Genomic DNA, 14,383 nt, shown 5'->3' with positions numbered 1-14,383 from the left:
CACACAACTGAAATAAAGCACAGCACAACTCACCCTGCTGGAAAAGCATTTCCTCTTGGGAAACCCAGCACAAAATTTAGGCTTTTATGCCTCTAATTGCTACAAGATATTGTTAAAATATGCTGTTTCTCAGGACAGGACCTGGATACTTCCCCTCTCAACACTAACAATTTGAGCCAGAGAGGGAGGGAAAAGGTACAATCCTCTGGCATGGTGGCTCCTCTGCTCCCACTGAAGCACTGAGCATGACTGTGCCTAGAAGAAAGCACAACCCCCAGCACAGTAAAGTACTTCCTTATGGAGAAATATGAATCAGAAATGTGAATGCACACTGAGAATGTGTGAGGCTGGCATCAATATTGTTAGATGTTCAATCCATCCCACCAATGGCTCCTGACACTCAAGAAGTCTTGTGAAAACTTTCAAGAACAGTTGGTATTTATGCAATGCTTTCACATGCACTACCCAATGGTGTTTCACAAATGCCATCTGAGAATCCTGTCACAGCATTTTTTATATCATATTAAGCATTGTGTGCAATAAACTGGTCTCAAAGTGGTGTGACTACCAAAGCGGCAGATTACCAGGAGCCTCATGGGTAGCCAAAGCCCCTGCAGTCACTGCACCTACAAGGGTACCAAACCATTATGCAGGGGAAAGCCAATAGAGAAAGCCACAGAGTTTGCTGTTTTGTGGCATGTTGCAAAGTCCAAGCTGAACAAATCCATGTCAACACATGAGCTCCTGTGTTTCAAAGCCAAACACCAAGTGACACACATTCTTCATTTTCCAAAAGACTTTTGCTTCTCCTGTTGGTGCCCCTTGGAGTCTGGTGATCCTGTGGGAGTCAGGGGCCTTCTGCCTTCCATTTTTGGGCTGGAAGCTTTCCCTACAATGTTGACTTCCCCATCAAATTCCCACTATGGAACTGATCCTATTAAAAGAAAAAAAGCAAAAATAAACTAAAAAAAAAAAAACAAAAAAACCACATTAAACAAAACTCTCATTATTATTCAAAGCTGTTCTTTCATTTCTTCCCCTGCACCTGAACTAAAATGGTAAAGGGCCACAATATTGCACACCAGTTTTCATTACAGCATGTTTATGGAAAAGACAGAAATCTTAAAGGTCTTTTCCAATCTAAATCATTGTATGGTTCTGTGCCTGGGGAGGTAGAAAATACAGGAAAAGGTAGGATATAAGGAAAAGAAATATTATGAAAAGGTTTGTAAATCATTGAAACAGGCTACCCAGAAAAGTGATGGAACACACCATCCTGGAAGTGTTCAAAAAACATGTGGATATGAGTGACGACATGGTTTAATGATGAATATGGTGGTGCTGCTGGGCTGACAGTTGGACTTTGTCCTAAAGGTCTTTTCCGACATTAACAGTTCTGTGATTGTGTAACTGCAAGTGTTGTTTCCAGAAGCATTATGCAGCACTTTCTGATTACATGTCCTTGGGATTAGAAAGGCAGCAGGAACTGAACAAACTCTGTGCACTGACAGCAGGCAAAGTGACTGGCTTGGATATCTTAACCAGAGTGCTTTGTCCTGAAAACAAAAAGGGTCAGGATGGCTGCTGGGAATGTGGAGTGAGGGAGATGCTCCTTGCCCTTCATGCATGCTGCAGGCATGCCTCATGCAAATGGAGGCCCTAGGCAAGGGAACATCAGGGGAGTGATGCAGTGCTTGCTTTGATGTAACATTCAGCAAGGATGAATAGGCAAGGAACCCCACTTATCTTGTGGGGTAAATCTTGAGCTGTTTTTCCCCTTTGCTAATTATCCGAGGCCCACTGACAACCAAATCTGACCAGCAACAGGTCCAGAGTGTGAAGGCTCCAGGACAAGGTGATGGAGACGGGCAGGACAGCATTCCATACCTCAGGAACATTCTGTCTGCCCTACCTGCCCATCATCTTCAGAATTATACTTACAAACACCAGAAATTGTCTGCATATTGATATAAAAAGTTAAGCAAAACAGAGACAAGCTGACAAGTCAGGATACCTATTGGGTGCTGGTTCCAAGTAAAGAGACTGTCTGATGACACACAGAGACTCTTGCTGCTGGATGCCCCACTATCATGATAAGCCTCAGCAACAGACCTCTATACAGAAAAATCATCAAAGACAACAGGTTTTGGTGAAACATTTCCATTTTTATCAAAACCAATTTTCTATTGGAAAGACAGGTTCGGCCAGGCACACTGGTGTTGTAATAATCACTGTTCTGCTGCTAAAACTGCAGAGGATGCCTGGGCACCACACATGCAGCAGAACATCACCACAAGCAAACAGCATCAGGCAATCAGAAGGGAACCCACCACCAGTATTACCTAAGCACCTCTTCCACCCCAAAAGCTACTCCAGTTCTTATGCCAGAGAAGTATTTGGGGTTATATTTTCAAAATTTCCTCTCCAGTCACAAGAACCAAAGAACCCCTTGAACAAAAACACTGACATGGGGGCTGTGCAATCAACAAAATCTCCCACTGTTACCAAGCCTCACAGTCTGACAATGCCTGAAAGTCATTCATCAGCTACATAATCTGATGACAATTTCTTGTATAACATAATTTAATTCGTTACTTAATCCTGTGTTTCAATTATTTAGAGAGGTCCTAATAACCAGTGAAATACTCCAAGCCTAACTGAGCATCTGACAAGTGCAGTTTTTATGCCTGGCTTCACTCCCCAGCTCCTATTCCAGGAATGCACTCATCACCTCCAGGACCTTGTTCTCTCTCAGCCCTTTGTGCATGACTTATCTGGACTGGTTTGGACTTGAGTTCAGCCCTGAGGGGATTTTGCAGGAGAAGCCCTTCCCTCTCCAATATTGCCCTTATTTCATTCCATTTTCAGGGTGAGAGGAGCAGAGCTGAAATCATCCTCCTACATGTTAATCTACTCTCTTAGTGCATAAGTTCTCTCAGGTTTGGGGTTTTTTGTTTTGTTTGTTTGGAAAATTCTGCTGCCAAAACATTTTAAGCAGCCACTATTCATAGTGCAGAGAGGAATTTTGAATCAGTCCCTTTTGTGTGGAACTGGCTTAGCTCCACAATTGCTTTTTGTCATCATTCAGAGACTGGTGTAGGTTGTTTTGTTCAATCCCATACTAAAAAAAAGGCAACCCAAAACTATGTCAGTCTTCTGAAAACCCAGGCTTTGCTCTGAGCAATTTTCTCAGACTCCTTGGCACTGCATGCCAAGCAATCCTCCATCTTATCCTGTACACTGGGTGAACTCTTCCACACTAACAACACTTTTCATTGTAGCAACACAAAAGTTTTCCTTAAACACATCATAATAACTGGAATGAATAAAGTGGCTGAGCAGCAAGGTGGTGGTATGACCCAGGTTGGAAGGGGTTCCTCTAGGTGAGTCTTGAAAATCACCACAGTGATCACCACAGACTGCACAACTTCGGACCCTGCAGAGCCTCTCCCATGTCAGTTCATGCCCCTGTCTGTCATGTTCCCATTGAACCCCCATGAAGAGTTTGGCTCCTTCTGAGATGTTTTAGCACATCAGGTTCCTCAGGAGAGCATACTCCCATCTTTGTCGATTACAAGGTGATGGACAGATTAAGAGAAAGCCCACTGTAAAGACTGTAAAACAGCAGTGATTTCCAAACGAGGACTGGGAAATGCACTCGAACATTGTCAGAGCCTGTGGGATCCAGACATTTACTGAGGACTAAGTGGAGAAGTCTTGTTCCATTCTTCAAATGCTGGTGCAAGCCCTTCACTTTGAATATAATCTGAATTGGCCAGGCAGTAGTTGACAGGTAAGTGTGTTCACTCACAGACTTGCCCTTCCTTCTCCTGTGGGGCTAACATAGGCATAAGGAAGTTGATTGATTTTGACATAACTGTCCAACTTGTGCTGCTACATGGCATTGTTTGATATTGGTGAAGGACCTTGTTTATCTCTCTAAACTAAAAAGAAAGAAATTATTTATTGCAAAACACACAATAAACAAAGAGATGCAAGTTCCCACATTTCAAAGAAATGTGAAATCTTCTGTCAAGGTAACAAGCGGGGAAAGGTTTTCTTAGATTTCCTACTTCTCTATCACACTTAGAAGCCACAGAAAATCTTCTGGAGGAGAACACCTGCTGCCTTTGCAAGATGTTGTGTTCTATACAATCACTAAGCTCTGGCTGTAAAGCTAGTGGAAGGTGCTGAGATGAAATTTGGTTTTAGAAAAACATCCCCTTTGAGCATTACCCAACAGGGATGGTGCTATGCCTGCAATTCCCAAACATTTTCCCGAGTTGTTGGAGGTTAGGATATTTTTCCTTTTGTTTATTTCTGTCATGGAATTTTTTCCCAACTGCTGCTAAGAGAGAATTAACGACTGGTACTTGAGACAAAAGAAATGGCCAAGTGGGGGAGGGCTCAACTTTCTCACCTGGGGTGTGGTTCTCCTTGGAAGGGTAGAGATACTGTGAGATTTTGGCAGGGGGGTGGAGGACTGGGCTCAGCTCCTCTGACTCTCCTGCTCTGCACATCAGAGGGGAGAGAGGCTCCGGCTGCTGTGGGAATTTACTACCATGAGGTTCCATTCCCTGCTGCCTTGTCCTACCGTGAGTGGAGCTCTGCTCATGAAAGGGACCGTTGCACTGGGACCCTATTAATATCCGACCTCACCAAACAAAGGACCCTCACCAGCCACTCGGGTGTCTCAGGAGAAACCCCAGGATGGCCCTGCAAGGGAGCCTCTCCCTGCCAAGTTTGGGAGCCAGGCTGCCGCTGCCCAGCCGCGCCACTTCTCTACCATTGCTCTGGGTTTTTCACTCCACTGTAACCCAGCGCCCGCTGCCTGCCGGGACACTCCCCCAGTTCTCCACAGCTGTGGATTTTCTGGTACATTACATTATTCTGGAGTCTGGTTGTCCCTGGTGCCGCTCCGAGGTTCCTGCTGCAGCCCCTTTTTCCCCAACCCGGCCGCCATTATCCATGAGGGAGGCGCGGCCACAGCGCCCCCTGCAGGCGTGGGGGAATCATCGCACTCCCCGCCCGGCCGGGAGCCAGCAGCGCCCCTGCCGGCCGTGCCCGGAACTGCACCCAAGGGGAAAGTGCCTGCTGCCGAGGGAGGGCTGGGACTGGGGGTCTGCTTTGCTCTGTTGGTGCTGCTGTTGTTTGCCTTGTTTTATATAGAAATAGATATATATTCTAGTAAAGAACTGTTATTGCTTCTCCTGCCTGACAGCCCCATGATTTCAAAGTTTAAATAATTCAGAGGGAAAGAGGTCATATTTCTTCCATTCCAAGGGAGGTTTCCACCTTCCTTGCAGACACCTGTCTTTCAAACCAAGATATCAGGCTTTCAGGGAAAAAGCACACCTCTTTCATCCTCAGTAGCATCCTTGTCCCTGAAGAGCTTCTAGGGTGGGGGAGAGCTGGTCTGCCTTTGCCAGCTGCTGACCATGCCACATGTCACCAACATTTCCTTTGCACAAGCCTGTGCACAATGTGGAGAGCTTGCCAGGGGGAGAAGTCATTCCCCAGTTTAGGCAGAGAAAAGAGAAAAGAGACAAGGACAAAGGAGATGTGGGAGCACAAGCCACAGCAATGTTGGCCTTTCCTTTAACTTGTGAATTTGTATTTCTGCATATAGACATATTTGAGAGCAGTCAGGAGGAAAAAAGGGGATGTTTAAAACCAGGAATACAATGCAATTCTCAAAGGAGCTGTCTATCTTGGTATTTTGGGATTCCTCTTCTTTGATGGGTCAAAGGGAAGAGAAGGTGACAAGGACTCCCCTGTGTAGGAAAAAGACTCATATTTAGCAGCCCTGGAGACAGAGATAGTCCCCAGACAGAGTCATGTGAATTGAGGAATGTAGCACTGCAACTCCAATGCTCAGACTACGAAAGAAGCATCATTTGAATCTGCTCTGGGCATCACTGAGGCTTCCCTAACTCCCTAACAGGCACTAGGAGAGTTGCAGTCTTTCAAATGTAGTCTGAAATCCCTGAAATATGTGTGTGCTTACTCTTCCCCAGCTTGGTCTCATTACACTGAATGCCATCACAGCAGGGTGTGTGCAGTGAAACGCCAGCTCTCTCCTCTACCAGCAGCTTCTCTTCAGCATGATCATGCTCCCAAGATCTTGCAGACTGCAGGAAATGCTCCCTGTCACCTTCTGCAAAGTCTGCAGGAGAAATCCTGACCTTGTGCTGCACATTACTTTTAGACAAAGTGGGAAAGCTGGTCACCACCTGCTTCTACAGGGAGGTACCTCTGGGAAGGGGCATTGGGCATTGAGCTGAAGTGGGGGTGCATGGTATCCCCCTCTCTGTGCCAGACAGGAGAGTGGGAAACCCCTGGATTATCCACCTCTCTTGTTTACACAAAAAACAGCCATTTCAATTCCAGACTCCTCAGACATCCTCAGCTGCCCCTGAAAGCTGCAGGGTTGCTTTTCACAAGGATGATGTTGATGTAGGAAGACGTTTGCTGGATACATGGTTCCTGTCATGCTCCTTCCCCAGAAAACTCTTTGCCTTCACAGCCCCACTGTCACACAGCATACACACAGGTGTCATACAACAAATCTGCTGTGACTGTCACTACCCAACACAACATGACACAGCAAGGTGGTACACGCACGGAATTCTGTGCGGTCTTCAGAAGCTCATGCACTAAAATATACTCTCAAGGAAGGGCAAAGGAGTAGGTATGCAAAGAGGAGGTACTGACCAAAAGAGCTGAGCTTTCTCCTACTATTTTAAAAGAAAAGCCTTTCCATTAAAAAAAAATAAATTAAAAAAAATAAAATAAAAAAAAAAAAAAAAATTGATTTGGCAGGTTTCTTTCTTGTTTTTCAATCTGAACCAGAGCAGAGCCAAAGGAGAAGGTTGTGCATCCCTCTCCATGCCCAGCAGTGCAATGAAGGGACATAGGGCTCAGAGAAGACACTCTGTCCTGAGGAGGTTTCAACCTCTCAGCAGCACAGGTGTCACATGAAAGCATCTGGGACAGATGGTGGAGCTCTATCACCAGAATAACCTGATGATGCTGAACTGGAGACAGCAGCTGACAGCACAGTCTTGAGGCTCAAAGTGCTTTGTGTATGGAGCAGCTCCAGAAAAAACACCTCATGAAAGGAGATGGGAGCAAGTGCTACTGTCATCTCCCAGAGGTTGCTGCTCTGTCCTAGTGAAGCAATCCATGTTACAGCTGAGCACTGGTCTCCACATCTTTTGTTTACCTGTTTAGTTTTTACTGTTACTGAAATGTTCTACTAGCCAAGGAAAAATACCGCCAGCCTGAGATTTTCTTCTGAGTAATCTTTAAAGTGCACAACTGGCTGGCAGAGAGGGCTGCAGTAGGTGTGGATACACCTTCACAGCACACACATGCACTACCCAGGTGGGAGCAGCACATTCACACACCACCCAACCCCCCTGACATGGCTTTCCATGGGGATGAGCAGCAAAGCCCAGCACTCAGGGAATCTACAACTGCAGCAAGGGGCCAATTGCCACTTCTGCTGACCAGGAGGAGCACAGCTTCTTCCCCTACAACCCCTACACAGGGCAGAGGTCATGGGTGCCTGTGCTCCCAGCTGCTGTCCATTCGCCATCCTGCCTGCCTGGACCCCACGCCCTTTCCATTCGGTAGGGGTATTGATCTGCTGGCAGCAATGGGCTGGATAATTAGCCAGGAATTAGGGTTTCTATTACAGCCAGGAGGCTGCCCCAGCTGATTTATCACCTGAATAATTTACTGTGATTGAAAGGAAATTAAAATGAACTCCATTTGACAACTGTGCGCTTTTATGGGCTTTAGTGAAGACTCAAAAGCCAAATTAATAGCCTGGTGTTGCTTGATAGTCTACTGAGAGTAAATATGGAAAGGTTTTTTTGTCTCCTGATGTGCTCTCCTAGGCTTGATTTTAGAGTAGGGATTTTCTTCCCCTCCCACCAGTAAGGCTACGGCCTGGAACAGAGGAGATTTCAGCTGTAAAACCCTTGTTCCCTTGCTCCCTGCTCCTCTCTGCACTGCCAGCACTCACACTCTCGCTCTCTTTTCTGTGGTTATAGAGGATCACAGGGTCAGCAGGTTGAGGATGAGCAGGTAATGCCTGCCGGCAGCCCCTGGCCCAACCTGGCACCAGCACTGGCAACAGCAGCCAGGGCAGCCCACCCAGCTGCCACTGCTGGTGATGGCCTGCCAGCAGCGTGGCCTGGGGGAAAGCACAGGGGCCAGGCACAAAATCATCCTGCATCCCACAACCCCATATCACCACCTCTGGCAGACCTGGGCATGTATCTCACTATGGTTCAGGGTGCTGACCCTGCAACACCTTGTCTTCCTACCCACTACTGCCTGGGCTCCTGCAGAGCTGGCAGAGCATTGCTAGGTTCTGCTTCACCCCTTCCTGTGTCTTTATTTTTTCTCAATTTTATATTGGTGTACATCCATTGAGACACATGTTATTGTTTCCTTTTCCTTTTTAACTTGCTTTTCATTTAGCACACCATGTAATGCATTCATGGTTAAAAGCTTGCCTTGGAATGTTCAAATTATTCCCGCAAGTGACAGACTGAGAAAAAATTTGGTTCTTCAAACTATCCATGAGTCATTTTCATAATTTTCACCATTTCAGGATGAAAAGAAGTTTTGTGGAAACACAAACAAATATTAACTCTGCATTTCTCAGTAAAAGTCATAGTGTTTTCAGAACACTATGTCAACAGCCTCTGTCTGCCCAAAGGTTTCCCAAGAAAAAACATATTTCTCACATTCTGGGGACCAGGACCAAGCATACAGTCTTGCAGTTCATAGAATCATTCATTGCATGGTTTGGGTTGGGAGTGGTCTTAAAGATCATCTCATTTCAACACCCCTGGCACAGGCAGGGACACCCTTTAGTAGATTCATTCCTTCCTTCTGCTTCTCCAATAACTCCACTTTGGGAGTGAGTCCTCTTAAAACAGAAATGGGTTATACTTTCTGGCTTTACTAGAAATTTCTGTTATTCCCAAAGATTAAATTCCAGTACTGTAAAGGGGATTGTATATTTCACTCCTCTCAGAAGCTGCATTCCAGCTCCTCTTAGAAAAAAGCCCATAAGATTCCTGTTTAAAAGCTGGAGCATACTTAGACAAAGAGCAAAACTTGATTTTCAAAAGAAGTTTATGCCCCTGTCTTTGTCAATTCAGAGAATTTCTTTGGTGCAACTCTCTCTGCATCAGGTTTCAACTTCATGAAATTCTTCCACTTTTTCCAAATCATAAGTTATTTTGGGGGGATTCCTTGGCTATCCAAATTCTATTAGTTATCCAAATTCCATCTGCCTATGCATATCTCCAGATCCACATTTATTTGCACTCCATGTCATGAATACCTGTGTGACTATATGTTTGCCAGGTTACTGGTTTCTATATGAGTGCAGAATATCTACATTTTATCCAGAAATCACTCTGAGAGCAGATATTCTGTTTAGGTCTAGCTTAAAGCAGTGGGAAAGCACCAGCCCAGGCCTAGGAATTATGTGCTATTAGCAGTAAGCTGTTATCTTCTAAGCTGGTGACCTACATAGCATTGAATCTGCTCACATCATGTTATGCCTCATTATGGCCCTGATCTAAAGTTTATTGAAGTCAATAGAAATATTCCTCTTAGCTTCAATGAGTATTCGATTGGACCCATGTGTGAAACTGAAAGTACAAAAGAATCCATTTCTGCTGTGGACAGAAATCCAGCATGGATAATTCTTTTCTTTATTCTAAGAAAATTAACGCACTGTATCTCACATTGAGCCAATCCAGCTGTATATCCTTCACCCTGCATTTTTCAGCCATAGATGCATTAATCCCACTCTCACAGCCTCCATGAGCACATTGGTCCACAAGCACCAGGTCTGTCCCCTGCCTGCTTCAATGGGACGTTCCTGCAGTTGTCCAGTCTCAAATACCTAAAGTCCCCAGGTCTCCTTGACTTTCCTGGCTCTTTTTCTCCAGGAACATCTCCTGTCTTTGTCAATGCTTTGACTAGAGATTTGCTTGAGTCAGCAGCTGACAAAACAGATGGCACAGGCTTGGCTAGTCTGGGACAACTTCCCAAAGATGCTGTGGAGAGCTCCTCCTTCCTTCTGGCTGGAATCACAGGAAGCTATTGGAGGACAATCATCCTCACAGCCACACAAGGATTTTGCTGAGTACAGCTGATGCTTCCAGTTCCTCCAGGTCTTAATGGACAATAGGCACTGGAAAATTTTACCACTCAGTGTTGCAGCTCTCTGCATAGGATGAGCACCAGCTCTGGATAAACTCTGCATTGTCACTGCAGTGACCATGAGTAATGGGGGGTTGCCTGCAGCAAAGGCCAGACTGAAATATGCTGGTCTGACACAGTTACAGGTGCAGAACACAGTTCCAGGGCAGGCAGGCAGGTAAAAGCTTCTCCTTATGTCAGTTTGGTTTGTTCCAAGGGGATCTGGGTTGGCAACAGCAACAGCCTTCCCTGTGGGCAGGGAGGCTTCACTGCAGATCCAACACACTGGGGAGCAGCAGAGCCCACCCACACACACATACTGAGCACAGAGAGAATGGAAGCTGCTGTGAAGGATTTCCTTTTCCAAGGTCTGATAATTCCAAGGTCTGGCATTACATGGTTGCAGGCACTGTCCCTGCAGATAGATGAGACACACAGAGCTGGTACATAGGAGCCATGTACAAAATGGCAGTGCAACATTGCTCTTGCAAACATACCACTATGTGCATTTCTATACCCATGCCCAGAAATAAGTGAACATTTTCAATAAGCTTTCCATTAATATTTGCAGCTGATGCAAATTAATCATGGGATGTTTGCAGAAAATGAGCACAAAAGGGCACAAACATGAGAGAAAAGCCTTCATTGTTATGAGTTCTCTTAATAGAAGAATTCATTTTTAGAGCAGGACTCGGGAGAGGTGGGCCAGAGTGCTCTGAGCACTGATTTTACATCACAGCTCCTCCCCACAACATATGAAAGGACATAGGAAAGACATGAAAGGACTTGATGCTGTTTGCACAGATAACCCCTGTCTCCCTCTGCCACTGGATGTTTTTCATGCTCCACATGTGCAGGAAACACATCTGTGGAGCACTCATGTACATGAGCCCAGCTGCACCACTGAGTGCTAGTCTGCAAAACAAGGCAAGTAACAGCTGATGCCTTAATTCTGCCCCTTGATGCCCAATGTCTGACAGTCTTTAATGGTAGGTGTACACAGCAGGATCCCTGCCCCACCCAGCACACACAATCATCACTGTTTCTCTCAAAGGATTGTCTGATGTTTTATCTCCCTGTCACTGTCCAGTGGTTGCCTTCTCCCTCAACATGGTATGAGCCCTTCCCCAAAGACAAGTATCCATTCCTCATCACTCTCTTCATAAATGCCACAACTTACAGTAGGTGTAAAAGTTGATATGATTATTGTCAATAGTACAGATTACAACAGTCATTACAATTGTCAACAGTACAGATTCAGAGATTCAAAGAATATTCTGAGTTGGAAGGTACTGTTGGTACTGACTCCAACTCTTAAGTAAGGAATTGAACCAACAATCATGGTGTTACTAGCATCCTGCTCTAACCATGTCAGAAGATGATAAATAGCCCAAGAGCCTCCATTTTATACAGGTTAACTGAGGGAAACATCAAGATGGGAAATGGAAGTGTATTTGAAGTACTCAAAGCAAAGAGTTACACAGCAACCCTGCAACACCCCAGTGACACTCCCCACACAGCCCATCAGCCTCTCTACCTACATGAAGGGCAATGGACTCATAAAGGTAAGGACAAATTTTGTACAGAAAATGCACCAGGAGGACTTTGGGCAGCCTCTGGAAACAAAGTATGATAAGGCTGCAAATACTGTGCTGGGCAGAGGGACCTCTTTACCCCTCGCCATTGCCAAGGGCCTGCCCCAGCACACAAGTGAGGACAAAGACTTAGAGAGAAGCCACAAAACAGGAAGGAAGAAGGATCTGCAGTGTCTATAGAGTAATAACTATTCCATTAAAATACCTGGAGCCTTCCTCAGGTGAATAGTACTGGCACATCAGTAAGTTTTTGTGCCAAAGCAAAATTAGTGATGTTCAGCTGGCTGCTGTTGGATCAGATTTCTAACAAAATGGATAAACAGTGAGTGAGCAGCTCATACAAGTCCTCTTTCCACATCCTGTCTCCATGGGGAGGAGTATCTTTTCAATATTTTCCTGTACAGAAAGAGCTTAAAGCTCCATATATCCACCACTGACTTAGCTTCTAAAGCACCACTGTGGGTCCACCACCACTTTGGACAGACAAATGTCACGGGCAGATCTTGCTTTACTACAGCACTCCAATCCAGGCATAACTCTGGTTTTCAGAGCATGTCATTAATATTCTCAGTATTTGATTTCTCATTGATTTCTTTGGCACTACTAATTGATGCAGACAGCTTCTCCACTTCAGGTAAGCATCATGACAGCTTTGCTTGACTCACCAAGGGGGTGAGACAAGACTGTTTCTGTAAGGCTGGGATTCATACAGCATCTTTGTGAACTACAAGTCATACAGATCACATCTGGGCATGTTGAAAGTTACCCTTCACATAACTTCAGAAAGCAGAAGCTGACCCCAAATATTTACAAGCCCTTCACCATGGTCCAGCCTTCCAAAAGCAAACACCATACTCCAAGCTATATGAAAACAAACAACTACAAATTTCTTTTTTAATTACATGTAAAAATACCAGGCAATGTGGTTCTGCACAGTACATTTTGCACCTCATAATGCCAGATTTCTCAGCGTCTTACATGACTTCCCAGAGCATGCAAGAAGTACCTTGTTCATCAGATTAATAGCAGCATGTCTCCAACTTTAATAATATTGCTGCTTAGAGCTATTCTAGTCACAACTCCTTATGTGGCCCTGGGAGATCCTTTCTCCATCAAGAGCTAAATATCCCATATTTGATAATTGGGATAACAATTCAGCAATATCCTTATTCAAATCCCTCATTCTTCCTATAAAAGCAGTAAAAGTTTATCTCTGAATAAATGTTTACTCACTGCTGGACTGTCTCCCATGAGCTACAGCTGGCCATGACTAAGAGGCTCCAGAACACAAAAACAAATAAAAAGTCCCCTCCCATCACTGCTCCCTTTGCAATGACTATTTTGGCCTGTAAAGTTTTTGCAGGAACAAATCTAACAAGACACAATTCCTAGGTGACCAATGCTGAAAAGGCTTGCCATAGCCTTGGGCAGGGTGCCTGCCCTCTCCAGCATCCACCGTGTTTGGATGGGATAATCACCATCTAGTGGTACGTGAAGGCCACTTCACCTTCCAGAGACACCCATGCTGCGACTTCCTATCTCTTCCCAGCTCAAGTGCATATCTGCAGTTTCACAGCACACACAAACCAGAAAAAACACAAAACCAGCAGAAGGTGCTGAAAAGAAAATGTCCCTATGAATGAAATAGCAAATGATAGATGATCTTAAAGGAATGAGGAATCTTTACTTTACCATAGTATTTTCAGCATAAGTAATTGAAAAAGAAAAAAAGAAGAAGAAGAAAAGCCACAATGGTAGTAGGCTACCATAAGACAATCTCCAGTGGACCTCAAATGTATAGATTCCTCCAAGGGGAATCAGTGTTAGGAAAGTCCATCCACCTTGCTAAAAAGCATGTCTGATATTAAGAACACTGAAGATTAATGGCTGAATACATCATTAAGTAGCAAGCTAGACCAATATCGGTGCTGACAGCAATATATTAATTTCTACCTCCTTCTCAGCAGCTAAATTAAATACTGCCACCCAAGAAGAAGAACGTAGCTCAAAAGAGAGACATAGCTCATCAGTTTTTTCACATGCTTCTATAGTATGCTTGCAGAAATCGAATTTTTTCCAAAATATTAGCGCCAAGTCCTCAAACACTGTAGATCCATAGGTGGAATTAATTTGCCTTCACATGCTATTCGGGTGTTTCTCTCAGCAAATGGCCAGTTACATGTCTAATAAGCCATTTCCAGATACAAAAATCTGATTTGTGCCCACAGTCATGCCCACTGTGAACCAAAATTAGGCACTGGGTTTTGCAGGTCTTCTCCGTGTTACCTGCACTGCCTTCTTTTGATCTAACAAAAACAGCAGAAGCTGTGGTGCTCTTTAAAGATTAATTTGATGCAACTGGTCTGGACCAGGTGTAATTTCATAGCCAAACATTTGCTAATTTTTGCACAATGAGTGTTTTCCTTGATTTTTAAAAGGCTTTAATGGCTAATGTGGACTTGGCTGAAATGAGCTTGACAAGATATCTGTCTCCATAATTGTCTACTGAAACTCTGAAAAGCCTTTGATGATGTCCACCAAACAGATCTCTG

The 14,383-nt window shown here is 44.6% G+C and overlaps 1 protein-coding gene across 4 annotated transcripts in view; it reads right to left on the bottom strand.

Moving 5' to 3' along the window:
• PAX5 (paired box 5) overlaps nt 1-14,383 on the bottom strand; it is a 135,641-nt gene that overhangs the window by 72,036 nt on the left and 49,222 nt on the right. The gene's annotated exons all lie outside the window — the stretch shown is intronic.

Source organism: Parus major, chromosome Z, assembly GCF_001522545.3.
Source record: "Parus major isolate Abel chromosome Z, Parus_major1.1, whole genome shotgun sequence".
NCBI classification, from domain to species: Eukaryota; Metazoa; Chordata; class Aves; order Passeriformes; family Paridae; genus Parus; species Parus major.
The sequence above is the reverse complement of the archived record's forward strand: the minus strand, read 5'-3'. Positions and strand labels throughout refer to the sequence as shown.